The 23255-nt window shown below is 53.4% G+C and overlaps 1 long non-coding RNA gene across 1 annotated transcript; it reads right to left on the minus strand.

The window, feature by feature from the left end:
• Positions 1–306: 306 nt before the first annotated feature.
• LOC103664056 lies at positions 307–11508 on the minus strand. The gene is made up of 5 exons (XR_568917.2): positions 10680–11508; positions 7272–7391; positions 5252–5331; positions 1444–1654; positions 307–633 (listed from the first exon to the last, which is right to left on the minus strand). It is a non-coding gene; the product is annotated as an uncharacterized LOC103664056 (long non-coding RNA).
• Positions 11509–23255: the final 11747 nt, after the last annotated feature.

The raw sequence follows: 23255 nt of genomic DNA on the forward strand, positions 1-23255 counted from the left end.
TTCGCACAGGCGGGTGTAGGCTAGGTGGCACACTGTGGACTCGGGTTGGCCATGCTTTGTCAAATGAAACACAAGGTGTCCTGTGACCCAGGAGCACCACTCATGACGGCATCCCGGGAGTGTCAGCCAGGTCCCTGCGGGCCAGGCAGGGGGGGCCCGCAGCTCGTTCCCACGAGGGGGGGTGGGCAGAAAATAGTGAGGCTGCACATCATGGGAAATGGAACAGCAGTTTGGAGCACCAAGGCTAGATTTTTAAAACAGCACTGAGTGAAGATTATAACACAATGAACACAATGACATTCACCACAGTTAAAAAAAAAATTTTTTTTTTCAAAATGGCAGTGCCCATTTGCAGGAATCATACAAATGGAAAGAGCCACATCCAATACTATGAGGGGAGGAAAGGGTGTTTACACGAGACAGGCCAGTGATGCCCACTAACTACAGGTGAGGGCCACAAGGGGCGACGGTCCCAAAGTCCTGGACACGGGCCGCAGGGGGACCCAGGTGCCCATGCAGGCGGGTCAGAGCCGGGCTGCCCGCAGAGCTTGCCCCCGCCTTCCGCTGGCAGAGGAGGGTCTGGGCCAAAGTCAATCCACTCCGGGCCCATCCAGCTTGGGCATCTTTCGCACCCTGGAAATGGAAGCAGAAGGAACCTCAAACCCAGGGCGACGGGGCTCCCCTGAGCTGGATACAAGGAGGAAACGAGAAGCGAGTCCTCGCCTTCACAAAAGTCTCTATAATTAAGGGATTTTTGTCCTTTTCTTGAAGGAGAGTCTTTATCTTTAGATGCACATTCAGAAAAATCTGTAAAACGATATGCAGCCCGAGGTGTGCTTCAAAATCCTCTCAGGCCGGGGGTAGGGGAGAGTGGGTAGGGGGTTGAGGAAACCAGACTGGCCATGAACTGAGAGCCGCTGAGTCTGGGGACGGGTGCACGGTAGCTCATTACGCTAATTCTCTACTGCGTATGTTTTCAAGTTTCTCTACTAGATAGAAACTTAAAAAAGGAGAAGGTTGCCAATAAGACAGTCTATCATTTGAGGGGACAAGTTCCTGACCTCAGACAGCCCCCAGTCTGATAGGGGGAGACACAGCCCCCTGCCCTCTGAGTGGCCAAGGCCTTCCTGCATCTTCTCAGCCTGCCTGTCTGGCCAGGGGCCACGTGTAGGACAGAGGCATGGTCCTGGCACCAAGAGCGGAGCCCCGGGATCTGGCCTTCGTCACTGAGGCCCGAGGGTCAGGCACTGGTGCCACATCTAAGCAGACTCAGTTCTGTTTCTGGCTCTACCTGCTTGTGGCCTAGGTTCCTCACCTTAACGGCACATGCCTGGAACAGAGGAAATGCCCCGTGAGTCCAGTTATTGTGGGGGGCGGGGAGAGGTCTCTGCTGGCCCAGCCCCTCCCTGACCACATCTTTCTGTTCTTACTGTGGTCACTCACCTCTTGCGGCCTCTGCTCCATGCCTGTATGATGAGGACCAGAATCACCGGTGAGTTTGAGGATCAAATGAGGCAGTGTTTCATAAATGCTCATTCTGCCACCAGGACCAGGGGAAGGAGCTGGCGAAGATCACACAGTCAGGTAGTGGCAGAGCTGGCTTATCCACAGACGTATGACGCTGGGCCGGCTGCTCCCTCACTCACTATGAGGCCTATAGGTTGATAGACAGAGTGCCCTTGCCCAGAGTTAGGGTGGTGTCCCTGGGACCATCCCCTTCAGCCCTCAGTCCCATTGCTAGGGCCTTTGACCCCAAATCCCCAGGACCCTGCATGGGTGAGATGCAAGCCAGAGAGGGGAGGGCTAGGGAAAGAGGGAGACAGAAGCCTTTCTCCTCCTGCCCCCACCCCAACCATCCCCAGGAACACAGAGGGTTCCAGGGACGTCTGTCTAGGAGAGCATGTCCAGATTCAGGGGCTCTATCAGGGCCTTCTGGGTGATCAGGAGTCATAGCCAGGCCTGGACAGTCCTCTTGTGACAGTAGTAATAGCAGCCAACGCTTGTATAGTTCCTGCTGTGTGCAAGGCAGAGTTCTGCCTGCCTGCCTTATATATATAATCTCAACTCATTCTCCCAACAATCCTAAGAGGCCAGTGTGATTACTGTCCCCACTTTACAGATGGGAAAACTGAGGCATCAAGGGATTAAGTAACTTTTCCCAAGTCCCTCAGCTTATAAACAGCAGAGCTAGGATCTGATCCCAGGCAATCTGCCTTGAGTCTGTGCTCTTAACCACCCCAGTACATGCCCCGAGAGCAACAGCCTGGCTTCTCCTGAGATGGTACTTCTGCCTTCCCAAGGGTCTGGTGGTTATCGACGGAAGGGGGCGGGGGTCCTCTATGACAAAGCAGCTCAGGCCAATGGCTACATCTCCTTCCCCCATGAGAGCCTGAGGCACCCGCTCCCGGGAGCTCAGATGGTGTGGAGACCAGGCAAGGCTGCAGCCGGTACCCCGTTTATACCACCACCCATGGGATGGGGTCTTCACCTAGGGCAAGCCTGTGCTGCTGTGGGGCAGGACCTCCACTGGTCTCTTGCTCTGAAAAGCACAGTGGAAGGTAAGTGAGCAGGGAGTGACTGTATCAGAGAGCTGGGCTTGAATCTACTTGTTTTTTCTTCTTACTTAAAATCAATCATAGTGGCACAGCTGGGTGGCTCAGTCGGTGAAGCGTCTGGCTTCGGCTCAGGTCATGATCCCAGAGTCCCAGTATCGAGCCCTACGTCTGACTCCCTGCTTGGTGGAGAGCCTGCTTCTCCCTCTGCCCCTCACCTCTCACCCGCTCGTTGCTCTCTCTCTCTCTCTTGCTTTCTCTCTCAAATAAATAAATAAAATCTTTTTAAAAAACATCAGTCACAGAAAGGTAACCAAGATCAGTAACAAATGGCTTGTGAAGCACCCTCGCCACCAGTCACAGCGCAGCCCAGCAGAAGCTTTGTCCTCTACTGAACGGGAGCAGCTGGCGCACCCCTCCCCCTCCCCCTGAAGCTTGGCCCCCTACAAAGAGATGACACACAGTGCAGTGGTCCTCCAGGAGCAAGGGCCTTCTGGGGCCGACACATGGGACTCCGGGTGAGTGCTGCCACTTCCGAGCTGTGCAATGCCAGATCATGTATTAGTTAACCTCTGGGCCTCAGTTTCCTCACCTGTAAAGTGGTGGTGATAATACCATCCCCGCACAGAGGGTTACAGGGTTTTGGTTTTTTTTAAGATTTTACTCATTTAGAGAGAGAGCAAGCAGGGGGAGGGGCAAAGGGAGAGGGAGAGTGAATCCCAAGCAGACTCTGCACTGAGCATGGAGCCTGACTCGGGGGCTCAATCTCATGACCCTGAGATCATGACCTGAGCTGAAATCAAGAGTCGGATGCTTAACCGACTGAGCCACCCAGGCGCCCCAGAAGGGTTTTGATGAAGTAAGGTACGTAAAGCCGTCAGCCTGGTGCCCGGCACACAGTAGGTGTGCAACATTGGCCATTAGCATTATGACTGCTATCAGGACCAGCCCCGACCAAGCTGTGAGCTCCTTGGAGGAAGGAACCACATCTTGTTTATCAGTGTCTATCTCAGCATTTTGCACAGGACTTGGTACACAGTAGGTGCTCCAGGTTTTAGGTCAAGTTCCCCAGAAGTGGATCCTGAGATGGGGATTCCCAGCTCAGTGGTTTCCTAAGGCAGTGCTCCCAGCAGACACTGAAGAGGGACTGGGGGAAGCAGGGTGGGCCAACGAGGGTGCAGAGGCTGGCTTCTGCCTGTCCCACAGGGGACTCTGGGGTTCTCCCCATGCCAGGCAAGGGAGCTGAGCCCTCTCTCACCTGCACCCCAATTGTTGGTTAAGGGCGTCTTTGGGGGTGCAAACTTCCAGGCACTTCCAGTATGGTCCAATAGCTGAGTGCAGTGTGTAGAGAGAGAGCCCACAGAAGGGAAAGCACACAGAGGCCAGGGAGGGTGCGCAGACATGGAAAAAGGGCCTCGGGGGATCTGCTACACTCCAGAAATATCTTCTCGGTTGACTGGAAACCAGTCGCAGCCCAGCCTCTGAAGGCTCACAGATCCCTGAGGAGTGCAGTGTGGTGGAGGCAGAGAGGCGCGGACTGCCGGGCAGAGGGCGACAGCTTTAACTGACCCTGCAGAGTCCCAGCTGGTCTGAGCCAGGAGGGTCCCCCGAGAGGCAGCCTCTCCCCTACCTGAGCAAGGGTGGGACTGGGGCTGCCTGACACGGTCTTGAGAGTCCCTGCTGCATGTCTGGCACGGGTGCTAAGCTCTCTGCATGAGTCACCCATTTCACCCTTACAACAACCCGAGATGGCATCCCAATTTAGGCACGAGGAAACTGAGGCATGCAGGGGGCAAGGGGCCTGCTGGAGCCCCCCCCAAAGAGTTAAGGGCAAAGATGATTCATGCCATTAGTCGTTAGGAAAACGCGATCAAAAACCACAATGAGATCCCATTTCACACCCACTAGGATGGCTATAAAAAGGAAAATAACCAGTGTTGGCAAGGAGGTGGGGAAATTGGAACCCTCACACGCTGCTGCCGAGAGCAGAGAACGATGCAGCTGTTGTGGAAACAGTCTGGCGGTCCCTCAGTAAGTTAAACATAGACTCGCCATATGACCCCAGCAACGCCGCTCCTCGTATGTACCCAAAGAATCAAGAACAGGTGTCCAGACGAAACCTGCACGACAACGTCAGAGCAGCACAATTCAAAACCGCTAAAAGGTGCAAGCCACCTAAATGTCCGTCAACTGAGACGAAGAAACGAAACATGGTATATCCATACGACAGAATACTATTCGGCCATAAACAGGAACGACGCACCAGTGCGTGCGGCCAGGCAGATGCACCTTGCAAACACCACGCTGCGTCAAAGAAGCCGCTCACAGAGGGCCGGCCGCGTGCTGTGGATGCCACTTGCATGAAATGTGCACGACACGCAAATTCATGGACACAGAGAGCAAATGGGCGGTCGCCAGGGGTTGGGGGAGGAGGAATGGGGAGGTTTAAGTTTAAAAAAAAAAAAGGGATTTAAGGGCAGGGCCTGGCCCGATCAGTAGTCAGTAGTTGACCCTTCCCTCCACGGGCCTGGGGGTGGCCCGCACTGAGATAGCCACAGGGTTTCGGGACAGAAAGAACAAATAAAACACACGTCTATCGGATGCTATGCTGACAAATTTGGGACTCGAGTTGATGTTAAACATTCCTGTGCCTTGACCCATTGGAGAAATAAAAGCTCCGGCCTTGAGTTCAGACCGACCTGGATATATATGCCGGCTCCACCACTGGCCCTGTGATCTTGGACGTCCACCGTGCCTTTCTGGGCCTCAGTTTTCTCATCTGGAAAATGGAGATAAGCAGAAGCAGCTCTCAGGGCGCCTGAGTGGCTCAGTTAGTGGGGCCTCCCACTCTTGGTTTCGGCTCAGGTCACGATCTCAGGGTTGTGGGATCGAGCCCCGCATCGGGCTCTGCGCTGAGCGTGGAGTCTGCTTGGGATTCTCTCTCCCTCTGCCGCCTGCCCCCGCTCTCTTGTTCTCTCTCTAAAATAAATAAGTACATCTTTAAAAAAAATGACAATACATTTTTTAAAAGCAGCAGCAGCTCTCCGTGTTGCTGGGAGAAGTCAGTGAGTTCGCACGTGAGGAAAAGCCCCAAGCACAGTGCCTGACACACAGTGAGAGCTCAGCAAAGGCTGCCCCTCTTCCCCCTCTCCTTTCTCACCCACACAGGCCCTTACGTGGATCCCGACCAGGTTTCACCTGGACAAACACCTTCCCAGAGGTCGCGCGTGCACACACACACACACACACACACACACGCACACACACACGGCCACACTTGTCCAGGGTTTGTTTGCTCCCTGGCAAACCTGCCCAAGGGATATTTGCAAATACCAAATAGGAAACTAGTTAATTCACAGAAAGTGGATATAGGGAAATAAAGTATTCCCTGAGTGATATAGGGAAGTAAAGAATTTCTGGATTCATCCAAGAAATATTTGGGATGGGGGAGCACTGTCTTTTCCCTCCAAACACACCACTTGGGCAGCTCCCTGCTTCCAGAACATTTTCCTATACACACACAGACATCCAAACACCTGAGCCAACAATTCTGAAGAGCTGGCTCCTAACTGTGGTTTCACCTGTCTACAGAGTCGTCATCCCACAGTCGGGATCCCAGCGTCCTGGGATTGGGTCCCACATCGTGCTTCCTGCTCAGCAGGGAGCCTACTTCTCCCTCTCCTGCTCCCTCTGCCGCTCCCCTTGGCTGTGCTTTTGGGCTGTCTGTCAAATAAGTAAATAAAAATCTTTAAAAATAAAAAAAATAATAATAATTTTAAAAACCTTTCCAGAGAAAGATTATTCTTTCTTTGTATTAAAATTTACATTTTTTTAAAGACGATTTTGTTTATTTATTTGAGGGGGGGAGGAGCAGAGGGAGAGGGACAAGCAGACTCCGTGCTGAGCACAGAGCCCAATAAGGGCTCGATCCCACAACTCTGAGATCACAAGCCAGACGCTTAACCGACTGGGCCACCCAGACGCCCCAATGTTCATTTTCAGGATGTAGTAATAAGAAATTAATTTTTTAAATTATCCTATGTCCTTATTTGATAAAATAAGATGCCGGCAACCTTTACATCAGTTCCCAAAAATGACTTTTTGAAATTTTGTTGGTAAATCCTCAAACCTGAGGAGCACAGCCCTGCCTGACCTGCCCCTCAAGTGTCCCTCTTGTGGCAGAGGGTGAATCCTGCCTCACTTGCTCAGTGGGTGGGGGGACGGCGGGGCCCCTGGGGTCCATCCCTCCCAGGGGGGCTCTCCCCAGCCCCTGGTCCCCGCAGCAGCAGACTGATGCCAGGCTGACTGACACATCCTCACCGGCCAGCCTCTGCTTCCCAAGAGACTGCCCCCTGCATCCTGGCACCGGCGGCCTGTCCTCCAGCAGGGAAGGGGCTGACATGGAGCCATAGCACCTCCCATTTACCAGACCCCTAGTTCGGCTTACGAAGGGACAAGCCACGTTCAGGGACCAATTTTCTTGTGAACCAAATGAGGCTTCATTAGACTATGTGGACCCCACTCATGCTCAGCGATTCACGGCCCACGTTCTTCTAGCTGGGAGGGGCCCAGGGTCATCACTGGGACCTCCTGGCCCTCTCCAAGTCTCTCCGGTTAGACCAGACCATTCTAGGTCACTGTCCTCCCACCTGGAGTGACCCTGAGGGCATAGTCAAGGCCTCTGATGCTGCAGCCAGGAGTGTACCCCAAACTCCTCACCGAAAATCCTGGTTTTGGCTTGGAAGCAAAGTAAGAGGCCTGGCTGGGAAGCACTCCTACTCTGGAAGGTGCCAGGCTCAGCCTGGCGGGCACTAAGAGCCATCAGGAGACTGCGAGAAGCTGTGAAGAGAAAAGAAGGGAGAAGAACAAGGATGGGCAGACAGACAGCAAATGCGGACTAAGGGCCCACTCTGGGCCAGGCATGGTGCTCTGTGCTAAGAATACAATCGTGACAGAGACATACTCCCTGCCCTGAGGGGCTCCCCGATGAGCAAGTGGAAGAGGGGAGGCCAGGGCTAACGTACTAAGTCTGGTCATCTTCCATAATCCCGGGGACAAAAGCTTCAGCCTCGAGAGCTCAAGAGCTGACAACCAAGTCAAAAAGTAGGGAAATTCTAAATTGGGGTAAGCCCTGGAAGAAAATACACAGAAGGTGGGACAAAGCAGAGTGGAGCCAGTGATTTAGGGGATGGTGGCAGAGGGCCTCTCTGAGGAGGTGACACTGGAAATGAGGTGGAGGAGAAGGAAGAGCACTCCCGGTAGAGAACAGCAGGTACGGAGGCTAGGAGGCAAGAAAGGACTTAGTATGTTCAAGAATGAAGAGTGGGGTGCTGGGGGGCGCCTGCACGGCTGGGGCACAGTGAGCTACAGGACAGGGGCCGGAGACAGGTCAGACAAGGCCTTGCAGACTGGGGTGAGGAATCTGGGTTGTGTAATGAGAGCTTCACCCGCATTCAGCAGATAAGAAAACTAAGGCTCAGAGAGGTAAACGACCTTGCCCACGGTCACACAGCTAGTGAGCGGCCAAGCGAGATTCCTCTACCAGTCTGTTGTCAGAACCCACACTTCTCTCTTCTACCCGCTGAACAAGTCACTGGGCTGGCTGTTCCAAAAATGCAGTAGCTGGAAAGGGATTAATGACAGCTGATTTAATGACAAGGGCGGGAGGGTGGCCATTTCACCAGGGAAGTCTTTGCAGAGGTGTGAACAACTGAACTGGGCCTTTAAGGATGAGGAGGACTTTACCCCGCAGAGGAGTGGGGAGAAGGAGTATTCAAAACAGCTTGAGCGGAGGCTGGAGACTGGGAGCACATGGTCCGTTTGGGGGATGAGAAGCAATGCATTTCCAGAGCGTGGAAGACAAGTGTGAGGAGGCAGGTTGGGCCAGATTATGAGGGACTTGAGTGCTTATCGAGGATGTCAGAATTGACTCACAAGCCATGAGAAGCCAAGGAAGGTTCTTGAACAGGCGAAGCTGTTCTGTGCTTTAGGAAGAGAACTCGGGTGCAGAGGCAGGAGAGGCTGGGGATGGGGAAAGGGAGAGCTAACATAATGGAGGGGACAGAGTATGATGGAGAAGAGAGGAAGAAGAAGGAAGGGAGTGGGGAGTCGCGAATTACAGAGGGAGGTCGAGCAGGGTAGAGTCCCTCAAACCGCAGAGATCACTGGCCCTGCTGGTAACCACCCCTCCCCCTACTTCCCTGATCACACATGACCTCCACAACCTGTCTGGTGGGTATTTAGGGAGAGCAGAGGAGCTTCACAGTAGATAACGTGGGATTTTTGCAGGATCTCACCCCAGGACCTACCCTGATTCACTCCCACACAGCCCCACCCCACCTGGCCTGGGTCCATGGTCCATTGCTGCCAACGGCCCCAGGCCCTGCTGCCAGTGACCCTATCCACCCAGAGCTTTCTGTCCATGCCCACAGACCCCAGGCCCATCTTCTTCCCTCTTTGCTTTCATGATGACCCCGCCAGATGATTCCTGCCACGACTGAGGTAGGCATGAGGGGATTTAGCGTCTGGGCCCCAGCCTCTGCCCCTGCCTGCCTCAGTGGTTGGCGAAAGGCAAAGCCTGTCTGAAGCTTCCCCACCCCTGCATCAGTTCAGATCCCCCACACACACCCCTGGACCTGCCCACAGCAAATCTCAGCCAGCCTGTCCCTGCCCCTCTGCTGAGGGGCCCTGCCAGGAAACATCCTCCCACACCCCCCTCGACCCCCACCTCCCAGCCCCCACCCCCTGCCGGGCTGTCCTGGGAAATGTTCGCAGCACAGGCTCTGGGATCAGAGAGCCGAGAGTCCTTGTGCCCACTAGATGTCGTGATGTGCACAGAAATGTCGGTTTGACCAGCAGGGCCTCCCTCCTCACCTGCCCAGGCGACTGAATTCACCACACACCCTTTGTCTTTATCTGGTTTTTATTCCCACTCCTCGTCCCCACCTGCAGCCAACCATTTGTATGTGTTCTTGCAAAACGAGTGCATGTATTTTTTAAAATTAGTGCTCAGTACGCCATGTATTTCTTACTTTGTTCTCTCAGCACCATGTTTTTAAAACCCATCCCTGTTGCTAGTCCCTGGTGGTTACCATTTATTCCTCCGCGCCCCCCCGCCCCGGCTCTCAGGGTGCTGGACATCCGGGTTCCCTCCAACTCCTCCCCCCCTCAACAATCCTGCCGGGAGCGTCCTTGCACAGGACCCCTTGGCCCCGCCTGAAGATTCAGGGAATGGAACTGCCAGGTCACAGGGTTGACCTGATTTGATGACCAGCCAGCTCTCAACTCACCCATTCGTGGAGGCTTCCTGGGAAGAGACTCCAGGCCTCCACGTCCAGGGCTGCCAGGCCTGGGAACTGCCCAGCTCCCTGTGGGATATGAGCCCAGTCCTTTTTCTGGGCATTCAACACACATTTTTCCACACATGCAGAAAGAAGTCATATTGTCGAGGGCTTTTATTTTATTTTACGTAAATGATGTGTGTGTGTCTATCACTCTTCAACATGCTTGTCCCCACCCAACAATATGTCTTGGAGAGCCACATCTCTTTACACGTACGCCATCCTTTCCTGGAACCATTGTGTCCGGATGGGCTTTACTGATCAAATCAGCCCCTCTCGGTGGCCGTTCAAATTTTTCCCAGGTTTCATGATTAAAAACGGTGCACTATGGCAGGAGGCCTGTACGGGGCAAGGACTCCACCTCTTCTTGTCGGTCACACTGCTCACAAACACACCTGATGGGAGTTCTCAACCTGGGAGCCACTGGGGGCCTTGAACCCCTGAAATCATACCCCAATTTATCCACGCGAGCCTCTGTATGTGTGGACTATTCTGGGGAGAGGGGCCATAACTCTCACAGGTTTTCTGGTTTTCAGAGGGCCTCCTAAAAGCTAAGAAGCACCAACCTGTGTGACCTTGTGTGCCTTTACCAAATACCATATTATGTGCTCCAAAGGGCAAGGTGGGCAGCGTAAAGCCTCCTCCCTCCCAGAAAACCGACAAGGATTCCATCTACTGCTGAGATGACCTTTGCAGCCTGACCTAGCCGAGATCCTGGCTCCACCCCTCGCCGTGGGCACCTCATGAACACGAGCCTCGGTCTCCACTTTACAAAGCGCGATCATACCTGCCTCATAGGGTTGCCGTGAAATGAATGAGGACCCCGATGCCAAGCGGTAGGCACTGCTCTGTGTCCCTGCCCTTGGCCTCCTTCCTTCTGGCCAAGATCCTCAGACAACCAGGACCCTCTCAAGGGCAGGGGCCAAGGCTCAACCAGAGCCTGCAACCCTCTTGGGCTCGGAGCCTAAATCTGCTGTGGACAAATGAGAAACACCGTAAACAGCGTCCCCGCCCCGCCTCTGTGGGCCCCACCAGAGCAACGCCCCAGGACAGACCCTGCTCCTGAAGACGTTCTGCTCAGGGGCAGCTCTGACCAAAGCAGCAGTGTACGTGCGTGCCTGGGAGTGTGAGTTCGTGTGTATGAACATGGATGTGTGCGTGTATTAGTGTGTTCGCAAGTGCTGGAGAGGCAGAGACCGAAGTGGGGCCAGGGTTTCCTGAGAGACAGGAGCCCCAGCCCCTTCCCTTGAGGAGTTTCCAGGCTGATGGAACAAATATGCAGTCACCCTGTGTGCCAGACACTGCTTCTGTCCTCGAGGAACTCACAGGGGACAAAAGCAAGACAGGTGCGTTCAAGCAATGTTTCCAGGTGGCAGCACTGTCCCCACCCCCTGGAGTCAAGACCCAGAGTGGAAGAGGGTGGAGTCAACTCTGTCCTGGGGCCACAAACCCACTGGGAGAGAGGGGGCCCTGCGGACCCTGACCCAGGATGTCCGTGGCCACCTTCTTCCCCCACCCCTCCCACCGGCCACATGGCCACTGAGCCCTGCTGGGCAGACCCCTCTAGTGCATAAGCAGGAAACCACAGGGGCCCAGTGCCCTAGCACACTGACAACTCTTTCTCCATCCTCAGCCGTCTCCCTCCTTCTGGGCAGCTGATCCCTACCTTTCCCACCCCCCACCCCCAGGGACAGCCTCCCCCTCCCAAGGCCTTCAGGAGTGAACCCTGCAAGGTCCTGCCCACCCGCACCTATACACAAACTGACCTCCCCCAGAGCCCAGCCTGCCACCAGGTTCAGGGCCCAGGTGCCCTTCGCTGCCTTTCTTCCAGCTCCCCTGCTTTCCCCTCTGTTGTAGCCTCCACCTCCAGCAGCCAGCTGCAGAGGCCAAGCACCCCAGCTCCACCAGCTCCTGGCCCTGGGACCTGAGACAGTTACTCTACCAAATCAGATCTTCAGTCCCTACCTCGGCGGCATGGGGCACAGCCCAGGAAGACTGCCAGAACCCTTACCTCCTAAGGCTTTGGGAAGACAAGATAGTGTCAGCACGCCCAACGCTTGGAAGAGGGCTGGCAGGCAGGGAGTGTTCACTAAATGTGATCTAATTGCCTTAAGCCCTAGGCAACACCCACCCGTCCCAAAGGCCACAAAGGCACTATCCAGCGATCATTAGGTGCCCAGGAATGCAGTCTCCCCACACGGGCTGCCACCAACAGCTGCTTACTTGCCCCATCACATCCTCGTCCGGCCTAAGTCAGAGGGATGGACCCCCCAAATCCACCCCTCCTGGTGCCCGAGCCCACCTCTGCCGAGGGCCCTGGCTCTCCATCAGGCAGCTATGCTCTACTTTTCTCCCGGGGGCCCTTCCTCCAGCTTGGCTGTCACCGGAGGGCCTTCAGGGTGAAAGGTAGACCGTGCAACGATGCGTCTTCTCGTGCTGATGATATTGACTTCCTGGTACTTATTGGGTAGCAAAAGTTCCAAAATAATAGAAGTAAAGCCAGCGATCACCCAAGTGGTAAGAAAAGCTTGTGGTGCACACACCAACAAGCTTGCAAAGCAGCATTCAGCACTCAAACCAACACATGGAATGAGGTTCAGGTAGACGGCTTTAAAGCAGTTTACGACGCTGAGGAAGCAGTGACTGTTCTGCACAGTGACCGGTTATGATACCAGAGTTTTCTTAAATGACAGGGAATTAGTCAGTGTTACCTCATATCACCCTTGGGAAAAGTTTCAGTTTTGCTTGTGATTTCCAGAGGCATAAGCAAGATACAACCCAGGTCAAGTTAGTCGTGCAAAATAAGCTAAATTAAGCTTGGCTTGTATGACTAAACTGGTTTTGTCTGCTCAGGGAATTTTCAAGGCTGGCCTCCGTCTGTTGGTGATTTTTACATATGCTGGCATCTTCTTACCAAAGACCCCTTCCCAGCAAGGAGAACCCACCAGTGTACAAACTGCCCAGACCTCTCCCAGCCGTTTACAGCATTCCTCGTGCTGCCCTCTCTCGGTCCTCTATTGCCAGACTTCTTGAAGCAGTCCTCCACACTCCTTGTGACCATCCGCTTGCCCTCATCTGTCTTAGCCCCACTGCGGGCTGCCTCCTCCCCCACTCTCCGCCAGTGACATCCAGGTGGTCATGCCACCCATCCCTCTGCAGACCTCACTTCTAAGTGCCCCTGTCCCATGGGATCGGGGTGACCACTTCCTCCTCACACCGCACCTCTGTGCCTCCAGGACTCCACTCCCCGGCCCTCCTCCCTCCCTCCCATTTCTTCTTGATCTCCTGCCCAGCCACCTCTGCACCAGAACTCTCCAGGACTGTGTCCTGGCTGCCGGCTCCTCTCCCCCTCCTCTCTCGCTGGGTGACCACGTGCATCCTGATGACTCTGTAACCTTCCACACTCTGTTCTCTCCCCGACCTTGTGTTTAGTGTCCCCCAAACACTTGCAACTCGACAACCAGAAAAGAGCTCCCTTCCTCCTCTCCTCTCCTCGGGTCCCACCAGCCCCCCCAAGCTGCACCCTCACCTCCTTCCACTTCCAAATGTTCACCGGATCCTGCCCATTCCACCTTTGGGGCAGTTCCACAGTTGGGTGGCCCAGCAACTTTAAGACTGAAGGTTCAGGATCATGCATGTACTTTATTTCAGGAAAGTAGCTCAGAGGGCAGCTAGCAAGCCCCATGCCCCCAGTCACAGGCAGTCAGACCTGGCCCCAGCCGTATCAGGGATGCTGCAGGCATCTTCCCCTCCCTGCCTTGGCCCAGGCCACCGCCAGTCACCCCCTGAGCTGGCCACACTCCCCTCCGCAGGCATAGCCTGCAGCCTGCCCCATGCTCGGCTCCTCCCCTCCCCGCCCACTCTCCTTCACTGTTTCCCACCACACGATTCCTCTAAAGGCAAAGCTCAGCCCTTGATAACCTATCCCCATACAGTCTGGTTGTGCTATCTTGCGTTTCTGGACCCCTGCCCTATCTCCCAACATGACTCCTCTATGCCCAACTGTCTCAAACTGCTAAGTACCGATTTCCCCCGTCCTGACCGCTACCCTTCACCCCTGCCTTGCCCTACCCTCGTGCTTTTACCAACTCTTGAACTTACTGATCTCCCTGTCCTCTGCACAGCAGCCTGGCCCATTTGACAAAAGCAATCTGGGATGAAGAGCCTCGGGGTATTTAAAGCCAGGGGGTGAAAAAGTGAGGTACAGCCCCGCTGGCCTCTAGGGCCCCCACACGGTTGGCAGTTCGTGGTCCACCCCACTCAGTGTCACATCTCTGCCTTTGGCTGGGATGAAAGGCACTCCCACTTTAGAATGTCACTTGACTGACTAATCTTCCGGCTTCAAGGAATCTCCTCGGGAAGTCTTTTTGGGTTTCCCAGGCTAATGGTTACTGAGGCAGACACTTCCTGACACCTTCCCATCAAATGAACCGACCCCGTCACCTCCCAGGAGCTTCTCCAGGGCAGGGACCGTTCGCCGTCTGGGTTCACATGGTCCATGTTGGTATCCAGTAGGGTCCTAGTAGGTCACAGGTGGGCCACTCCATCAAGATCATTTGAAGAGGGTTTAACAAAGGTGTGGGCAGGGGTGCCTGGGTGGCTCAGTTGGTTAAGTGTCTGCCTTCAGCTCAGGTTATATCCCAGGGTCCTGGGATCGAGTCCAGCATTGGGCTTCCTGCTCAGTGGGGAGCCTGCTTCTCCCTCTGCCTGCTGCTCCCCCTGCTTGTGCTCCCTCTCTCTGGCTCTATCTCAAATAAATAAATAAAATCTTAAAAAAAAAAAAAAAAAGGTGTAGGAAGCACAAGGGGCTCCACAGTGCCCCTGGGGCACGGCTCTTGGAAGGAGTGTGGCAGAGCTGCTACGAGACACACGGGACTGAGGAATGCGGCCAGCCCTGCAGGGGCAGGGGACAGCAACAAGTACCCTGTACCCTCTCTTTCCTCCTGTCCTGTGAGCTCTTGCTGGGGCCTCCTCCTGGCCAAACCCAACTGGAAGTCAGAGGGCATGGGAGCCCCCAGTGCTGTCCGTACAGGTTAGCCTCTGGGACAGTACTAGGCAGAAAGGGGCAAGAGGGACTCTGACAGGCAAATTAAGATGTCTGGCCCAGGGGTCAATAAATGTCAGTGGATCAGAACTTAACTGATGAGCTGTCTGAGCAGGGCTCCATAGGATGACTGACTGCGTCTCCAGAAGAAAAGGACATTCCAGGCCATACATGTGCAAAGGCACAGGCGTGGGCTCACCCGGCTTCCCTGGGCATAAAGGTAGCAGGTGAGTGGAAGGGGTTGGGGAAACAAAGTACAGGTCTCCACGCTGACGGGACCTGGTGAGCAGAGCTGTTTAGCTGGCCTACACAGGACTTCCTTGGCCTGGCTTTTCCAGGTGGGAATGGGTTAGGAGAGGCAGAGGCAGCCTTTTTCATGGGGGCAGGGAAAGACCTGCATTCTTCATTTGATAAACCATTCAGCAAAGACTGAGAATCCAGTGCTGGGTGCTGAAAGCTGCACTGCGACCCAGGAGCAGGCACAAGCCCCAGTCAGTTCGGTCCAGAGAGCAAGGGGAGGCCCACTTCCTCGGCTGGAGCTGAAGCTCAAGTTGCAAGGGACAGGAAACAGGGCTGACAAATAAGGCAGGGAGCAGGCCTCCAGCGGGAAGTGCTGCCCTTGGCTGGCTGGAAGGAACCGACCTCAGAGAAAACTGGAAGCAACCACAGGTCTCCACAGTGGCCACCCAACCGATGCTTCCAGGAGACTTTAACAGCTGAGGGAGGGCACGTTACCAAAAAAGATTTCCACCACAGGTCAGTGCACGGAAGGAGCAGGAGCTGTGAGGTCAGAGAGACCTGACTTCAAATCCCAGCCAGGCAGCTGCCTGGGTTAGCTCACTCACGTAGCCGGCACAACGGTCACAGTGTCATCACAAGGACTGCTTGTGTAAGAATGTGTAAAGTGCCCGGCACAAAACTGGCACAAAATCAGCCTTCAGACCCCAGGCTGAAAGAGATGTCATGTCTACACGGGACAGCTGTGTCTGGTGGGCAGCTGGACTGTCACAGTGACTCGGCAGCAGACAGCGTGCTGGCACTGTGTTGGGCCTTGAGCTGGGGCCACTCCACTGTAGGAAAGTGGGCAGCACTCCATGAAAACTAAGAATGCACAGGGAAAGCAAGGCAAACCCAAAGAGACTCCAAGGTTATAAGAGTTGTCAGGTAAGAAGGCTGCAAGCGCCATCACTAGGACGGTCGTGGAGAATGGGGGCAGGGGCAGAAGCCAAAGCTCTGAGAAAAGTGACTAGCCTCTATGACGAACCCATGAGCAATGGCTGAGCCCAACCTACAGCCTTGCCCGCAACCCCAGCCCACAACTCTCATGCGATCTGGGACCCTCCACCCACACTCTGCAAGCCCTGTGCCTAGTCCTCTGATGGCCTTGATTCTGTTGGTCTATTTCTCAACCCTTTGGGAAGCTGCAGCCCTTCTAAATTCCCCATTACCTGCTGCTCTACCTTTAAGGGCTCAAGCCAGGGCAAAATGGCAGATAAACAGCAGTCAATACAGTTTCATGGATTTCAGTGTTAGAGGGTTTCACTCCTCTAATTCAACACCATTATTTAGGGACCAATGGTTGACTGTGACTCCCAGATGTCCTCTGTCCCCTTACACACAACTAGTCTCACCCCAGGGTTTCCTAGCCTTGGTACTGTCGACACTCGGGGCTGATGTTCTTTGTTGCGGAGGCTGTCCTGTACATCGTGGCGTGTCTAGTACTGGCCCTGGTCTCTACCCACTAATGCCACCCCGAGTCGTGGCAATCACCAATGCCCCCAGATACTGGCAAATGTCCCCAGTTGAGCACCACTGCTTTATCTCTTGCACAGCTTTCTTTTCTCCTAAACATGGTGAAGATTTAGAAATTCAACTGTAGTAAGAAGTGTGTTTATTCAGTATCTTTCCGGGTGGGGACAGTAGAGGAATCAAAATGGAGGAAGGTGGAAAAGCTTTGTCAACAAGAAGCAACCAACAGCCTTGGCACTGAATGCTGAAGCCAGCTATGGTGGCACATTGTCACTCTGTCACATGCAACTCTTCCTCTTTCGTTTCTACTCTCCTTCTGTCCCCTGCCCGAGCCTGAGGACTGCTGATTGCTTCCAAGGACATCATCTGAACCCGATGAACTTGCAGCAAGGTTTGAGCGGTTTACCTTTGTCTCACTCCTTCCGTCCATCCCATATTCACCCAGCCTGAAGGAATGGCTGCCCTCTGAGCCCCTCTACAAACAACTGCCCCACAAGCCACCTTGTAACTCTCTTTTATATTGTTGCCTAAACATTTGAAGGTACTAAAATTTTCATACAGATGAAACCAAGTTTAGGAGGGGGAATATTTTATCATTTGGAAAAGCAAGCAAGCAAGTTCCAGTAAAGGGCTCCTTTCTCACACCAGCTATCCTGGCAAGAGCTATCAAAGGTACGGCCAAAAGCCACACTCGTCATGGGTTCTCTCCAAGAAGGCATATACTGACACTTCGGACATGAACGTGAACTCTGGTTTCACTGGTAAAGTCTAGACTCAGCATGGGCAGACGTCCTATGAGCAGGAAACACTGGGCATCTGACCTCTGTGGGTGAAGTCCGAGGGTAAGAATCTGCACAGAGGTGTGCAACCCTGTCCAGTACCAGTCCTTGGAAATCCTCTGTAAATGTCTTAATTTTGCCCACTCCTATACATCTAAACACAGACTCCTAAATTAAGAATCCAAATTTTGGGGCGCCTGGGTGGCTCTGTCGGCTAAGCGTCCGACTCTTGATTTCAGCTCAGGTCATGATCTCGGGGTTCTGGGATCGAGTCCCACATCAGGCTCCACGCTCAGTGCCAAGTTTGCTTGAGATTCTCTCTCTGCCCCTTCCATACCACTCGTTCTCCCTCCCTCTCTCTAAATAAATAAATAAAATCTTAAAATTAAAAAAAGAGAGAGAGAATCCAAACTTTAACCTCTGAGCTGTCAATATGTTTTGTGTACCTACCGAGCACCAGGGAGACTAGAGAACGGGCGGACACTCCTGAGCGCACGGGGCCTGCCCAATTACAAAGTGGTGTGACAAGGCCCCAGCTAAGGGCATACAAAGCACAGCAGAGGCCCCACAGAGCATAGAGAGAACACGGGACCCAACCCCACCGCACGCTCAGCTGTACCGTCTGTGAAATAAAGACATCAACCTGGCCTACACCCAGAGCTGTCCCCAAGGCTGGAGTCCCAGAACTCAAGGCTGGAAGACACCTTAGCAGTAGGCATGAGGTGAGACCACAAAGGGGAGAGCACTCTGCAAAGTGAAAGTGCTCCGAAGAGGCAGAGGTTTGCCAGTGGTGGTGTCCACAACCCAGGCGGACCGCCAGGAGGAAGCGCCCTGCTGCTCCGAGGAAGGAAGAGAAGGCAGCGAGGTGGGCTCTGAAGCCCAGGGACCCAGTGAGGGCTGCAGGGTCCAGAGGGGAGGCTTCAGCCCACAGCAACACAAGCACCCTCCCTCCTCCCCAACCAGCCCCAGGGCCACCCCACTGCCACCCGGCCCAGCCCAGTCAGAGGATTCTCCCAGCTCTTCACGGCAATGCTGCTTTCTGCCCCGACAAGCTGGGTAGGTATGGCCCCTTCCTAAGTAGTTTTCAGAAAATTCATGATATTTCTAAGCTCAGTGGCAAAAGGAAGTGCTCAGTGATGCTGAGGTGCACTGAAAAGAACTGAACTGGGAACCAGAAAATCTGAGTTCTCATCCTGAATCTGCTTCTTTCATCTATGAAATTTGGGGAGCTCCTCAGCCCCCGTGTCCACATGGTCATAGTGAAGGTGCAAACCGTACCAGTTTTGTTTTGAAATAAACTCAAGCCACAGGTGGGTTATATCTGACATGCCCCGTGAGAAAGGCACCCCATGCTCCCAGCCATATGTCACAAAAGGGAAAACTCGAAGTACACATCAAATGAACAGCAGTTACTTATTAGGAAGCACAAAGTTCTCCTTTCCTTTAAACACTTCCCACGACCTTTTTTTTTTAATATTTTATTTTTATTTATTTGACACAGAGAGAGCACAAGCAAGGGGAGCAGGGAGAGGGAGAAGCAGGCTCCCTGAGCAGGGAGCCCGATGTGGGGCTCAACTGGGATCACGACCTGAGTCGAAGACAGATGCTTAACGACTGAGCCACCCAGGCGCTCCCCCCAAACTTAAATAGAAGTAATTTATTAATTCAACACTTACTGCATATCTACTACGTGCCAGATGTTAGAACAGAGTTAAAAACACTACTGCCATGTTCCTGAAGGAAGGAAAGAATACAAACCAAGCCCAGGCCATGGGGACGGGGGAGGGGCAGTGAGAAAGGCCCACCCAGAAGCTGGAGGGTGGGCAGCAGCGAGTGGACTAAACAGCTCTGGCTTCTGCTGTCTGAACTGTCCAGTTCCCATCAGCCAGCGCAGAGCCACAGGTGCAGGGGCCCAGGCTGGGCACTGACCAGTGGGAGCACGTTTCCAACACAGGTTTGATCATCAGAATTAAAAAAAAGAAAAGAAAAGAAAAGAAGGCAATTATGCCTTTTTATTTCTTTTATCCCTATTATTTTGAAAATGTCAAACCTAAAAAAAATTAAAAGAGGGGCGCCTGGGTGGCTGTCGGTTAAGCATCTGCTTTCACCTCAGGTCATTATCTTGGGGTCCTGGGATCGAGCCCTGTGTACAGGCTCTCTGCTCACCAGGGAGCCTGCTTCTTCCTCTCCCTCTCCATCTGTGCTCTCTCACTCTCTCTCAAATACATAAGATCTTTAAAAAAAGAGAAGAATAGTATGATTGCCATATACTCATTTAGATCTATCAATTGATAATTTTTTGCAAATATCAAGACACTTCACTCCTAAGCACTTTGGCATCAGGCTTTTTAAAAACATAAACACATGATCTTATAAATAAAAGCAGTCAGACTAAAATTAACTTTTATGTTGGAAAAAAGGGAGAAAAACACGTATACATAGACCATCTCTACAAGAAGTTACCTACCAAAAAGCAACTTAATTAAGTACAAAGGGAAGCCTGTGGGACAGGACATCGGCGGCAAATTCTGAGGGCTGTGTAACTAATTCTCAATTGTTCACATATTTTGGGGACAAGCCTGGAGACACAAAATCCACAGGCAACCCTAAAACCTCCTTTCAAGCAAGGGTTTCATTCTCCTTCAGCAGTAAACCTTTAACCAGAGCTGGCAGCAAACCAGGGCACTACAGTAGTTAAGCACGGGGCCAGCGAGGTATGGCAAGGGTACTGGGTTAGCCTGTGGGTATGGGCTGGCACAGGCCTGGAGCAGCCTCTCTGAAAAGGGCCAGCATGTGGGAGAGGTCTCTGTCTCTCCTCTTCCTGTGCTGGCGCCGGGCTTCAGGAGTGGCTACCAGTCAACGGGGAGCCCAGAGCAGGAGTGGGAACCAGGGAGGATGGCTCTGATTCCACACTGGATCATCAGTCCTGATTGACCAAGAGTTGCTTCTCTTGACAGGTAAACATTTGCCCTAAAATCAATTGCCAGTCAAGGTTTCATAATATTCAAGGGTATCTCGATTGTTCAAGAGCTCTTGTGAAATTCCCAAAATGTTTAAGGTCGCTTTCATTTAAAAAAAAAAAAAAAAGCCTGTGGTCTGTCTCATGAGACAGCCTGCCATAGTATCAAGCAAATGACAATAGGCATCGCTGTTCCTGAATCGGCTGGAAGCCACTGCTTTTAAAAAATCATGAAGACAAAAAAAAAAAAAAAAAAAAAAATCCTAAAGACATTGGCTTGATGTTGAAAACTGAGAAGCAAACTCATGACCACTGTGAACCTGGGAAGTCCAAATAATTTGGAACATGACTGACATTAGGGCAAATGCTTTGGCACACGTCCAAAATGCTGAGGGGAACTGAACTGTGATCTCTACCCATCCTCCAGGTGGCAGAGAATAAAACAGAGTCCCAAAATTTTTTGTTAAAGACTGAATAACAGAATCAGAGGAGAGGAAGAGGTACAGCTGCCAGGACAGATTTGAATTTCAGCTAATCATCTGATTCCAGTATCATGCAATTTTCATCAAACCCGAGAATTCTCAGCAGCTGAGAAAGAACATGAGAGAGCATGAGAAGAGGCCAAGGAAGGCAATGAGGGGACGGAGCAGGGAAGCTAAGGAGGCCACGCCCAGGTGAGGCCAGAGCCCTGGGCCCCAGAGGAGGTGCACCCTGGGAACTGCCTCCCCTGCTGAGGGAGGGGTTCCTCCCCTCCCCTTGGACACAGGAGTCAGGCCTCAGATGAATTCTGCCTCCCGATGGACTCTCTCTCACTGCCCGCCCTTGCTAAAGCCAGGCTGGGCTCGAGTCTCAGGAGGGACCTGCCTGTCACCCAGGAAGAGGCCACCCAGCCACAGGGGCTTGGCTGTTTTCCAGGAGTGTTGGTGATGACAGGATGATCTCTGTACATTCTTTGGCCAGGTCCCCACCTGCAGCCAAGGGCAAGCCCTTCAAAGTGGCTGGGGCAAGGGCTGCAGCCAGAAACATGCCTGGACTACTCCAGAGGCCCCCCCCCACTGGCTGGGTCCCCTGAATACCCAGCCCCGTGCAACTCCCGAGGCTGTGCTTGCCCAACACGAGGCAGCAGCACAGGCCCAACAGGCGCCCGGGCCTCCCAGCCACAGCCATGGACCTACAGCCCCTTCTACCACATTTCTGCGACGGTGCCACAGCAGAGGGAGTAAAACTATGGGTAGAGCCAGACACCGCAGGAGACAGCGCGATGAAGCCTATGAACCAAGAGACACAAGGCTCTCTGACCTGTCAGGGGCAGCTTCTTAAGGGTGCGGAAGGGAAAAAAAAACAAAAGCCAGCTTAGACTCATAGGGAAACATAATCTGTGATTATAAATATTTCATGAGCAAAGAAAGTGGTACTGGTTGAGACACTGGGGTGGGGAGGGTGGACAGCAAATTAGATCCCAGTTTGCAAAGTGATAGGGCAGTTGGAAAAGCAGCAAGGCTGAGGCTATTCTGGGCTGTGTACTGGGAAGGCCTGCGTCACAGACTGAGAGCAGGCTCCGGCCACTCGGCTTTGCGGAAACCACAGCTTTCCAGTGGTCAGCAGAGAACACCTTGGGAGGGGTGTTTAAGCCCATGGAAGACCAGAGGAGGGGACAGCAAGGACAGTCATTTGAATGGACAGTCATTTGAATGACTCGGGTAAGCCTCAGCGTCAGCAGGTGCCTAGAAGAATTCAGCAGAGCGGCAGGACCCCGCACCCTCGTGAAAGGATCCACATGCTGTCTGCTGACTAAGGGCACAGGAAGGAGTGAGCCTGACCCCAGAAGGCAAGTGACCTGCAATGCAAGGGGGCAGCTCAGGAAAGAGCAAAGGCCCAGCCCCTGAGCAGGTGGTGCCTGGCTGGGAATCAGAATTCTGCCTTCCTTTCCAGAACAAGGATCTCTTCCCCCTGAACCTTTGAGAAGCACCCTGGAAAGCAGAGAGGTGAGGAGCTTGCTGAGTACCAGCTGCCGCAGCTGGAGAGACACTCACCACGGACAAAGCAGATCTGGTCTAGGTAGGAGTCCTCCTCCTCCTCCTCCTCGGCCACGGTCAGCCACTGCAGCAGAGCGGGCCAACCACAGACTCCAGCAGCCCTTCCGGAGGGCCGGAGGGAAAGGGACGTTAGCTCCTAAAGCACCCAGGTTCCCTTGAATCAAGCTTAGTCAGAGGAACCTGGGGCGAGGGAGAGGTGCCTGCCAACCGGGAAGACAGAAACCACTAGTCCTCGCTTCCTTGCAGTTAGGACTTGGCAGGCAACAGGCTGCGGGGTGTACCCACTGACTTCAGGAAACTCAAATTCTCCTCTAGATCACAGCTAGACAATCAATTCACGGTGGAGAGGACTCATCAACCCCAAAAGACCCCATAATGTTGTGAGAAGACCCCTCAGTTGTAAGTCCCAGGATCTGACTTCAAGAACAGCTTTACCACCTATTAGTTTTAAGACCCTGTGAAATTACGTTACCTTGGAAACTCAGCATCCTCATCTAAAACACGGACCAGTGCCTGTCAAACCTAAGGACTAGGAGGGACCCAAGAAGAGACAGACACATAAATACTTTCCAAACAGATACTAAGTGCCGCTCCAACTGAAGAGATCATTTACATCCAGCCACCTACTTGATACCTCTTGGCACCCCATCCAGAGGCCCCCAATGCTCCCTCCCCCACCCAGACCTCTCCTAGGGCCCCGGCCCCTCGATGCTTGGCAGGACCAACCATCCAGGCACAGAAGCCAGAAACCGGGGACCCATTCCTGCCCTTCCCCACCGTCTAAATGCACCGCCAA

Source organism: Ursus maritimus, unplaced genomic scaffold, assembly GCF_017311325.1.
Source record: "Ursus maritimus isolate PB19 unplaced genomic scaffold, ASM1731132v1 scaffold_29, whole genome shotgun sequence".
NCBI classification, from domain to species: domain Eukaryota; kingdom Metazoa; phylum Chordata; class Mammalia; order Carnivora; family Ursidae; genus Ursus; species Ursus maritimus.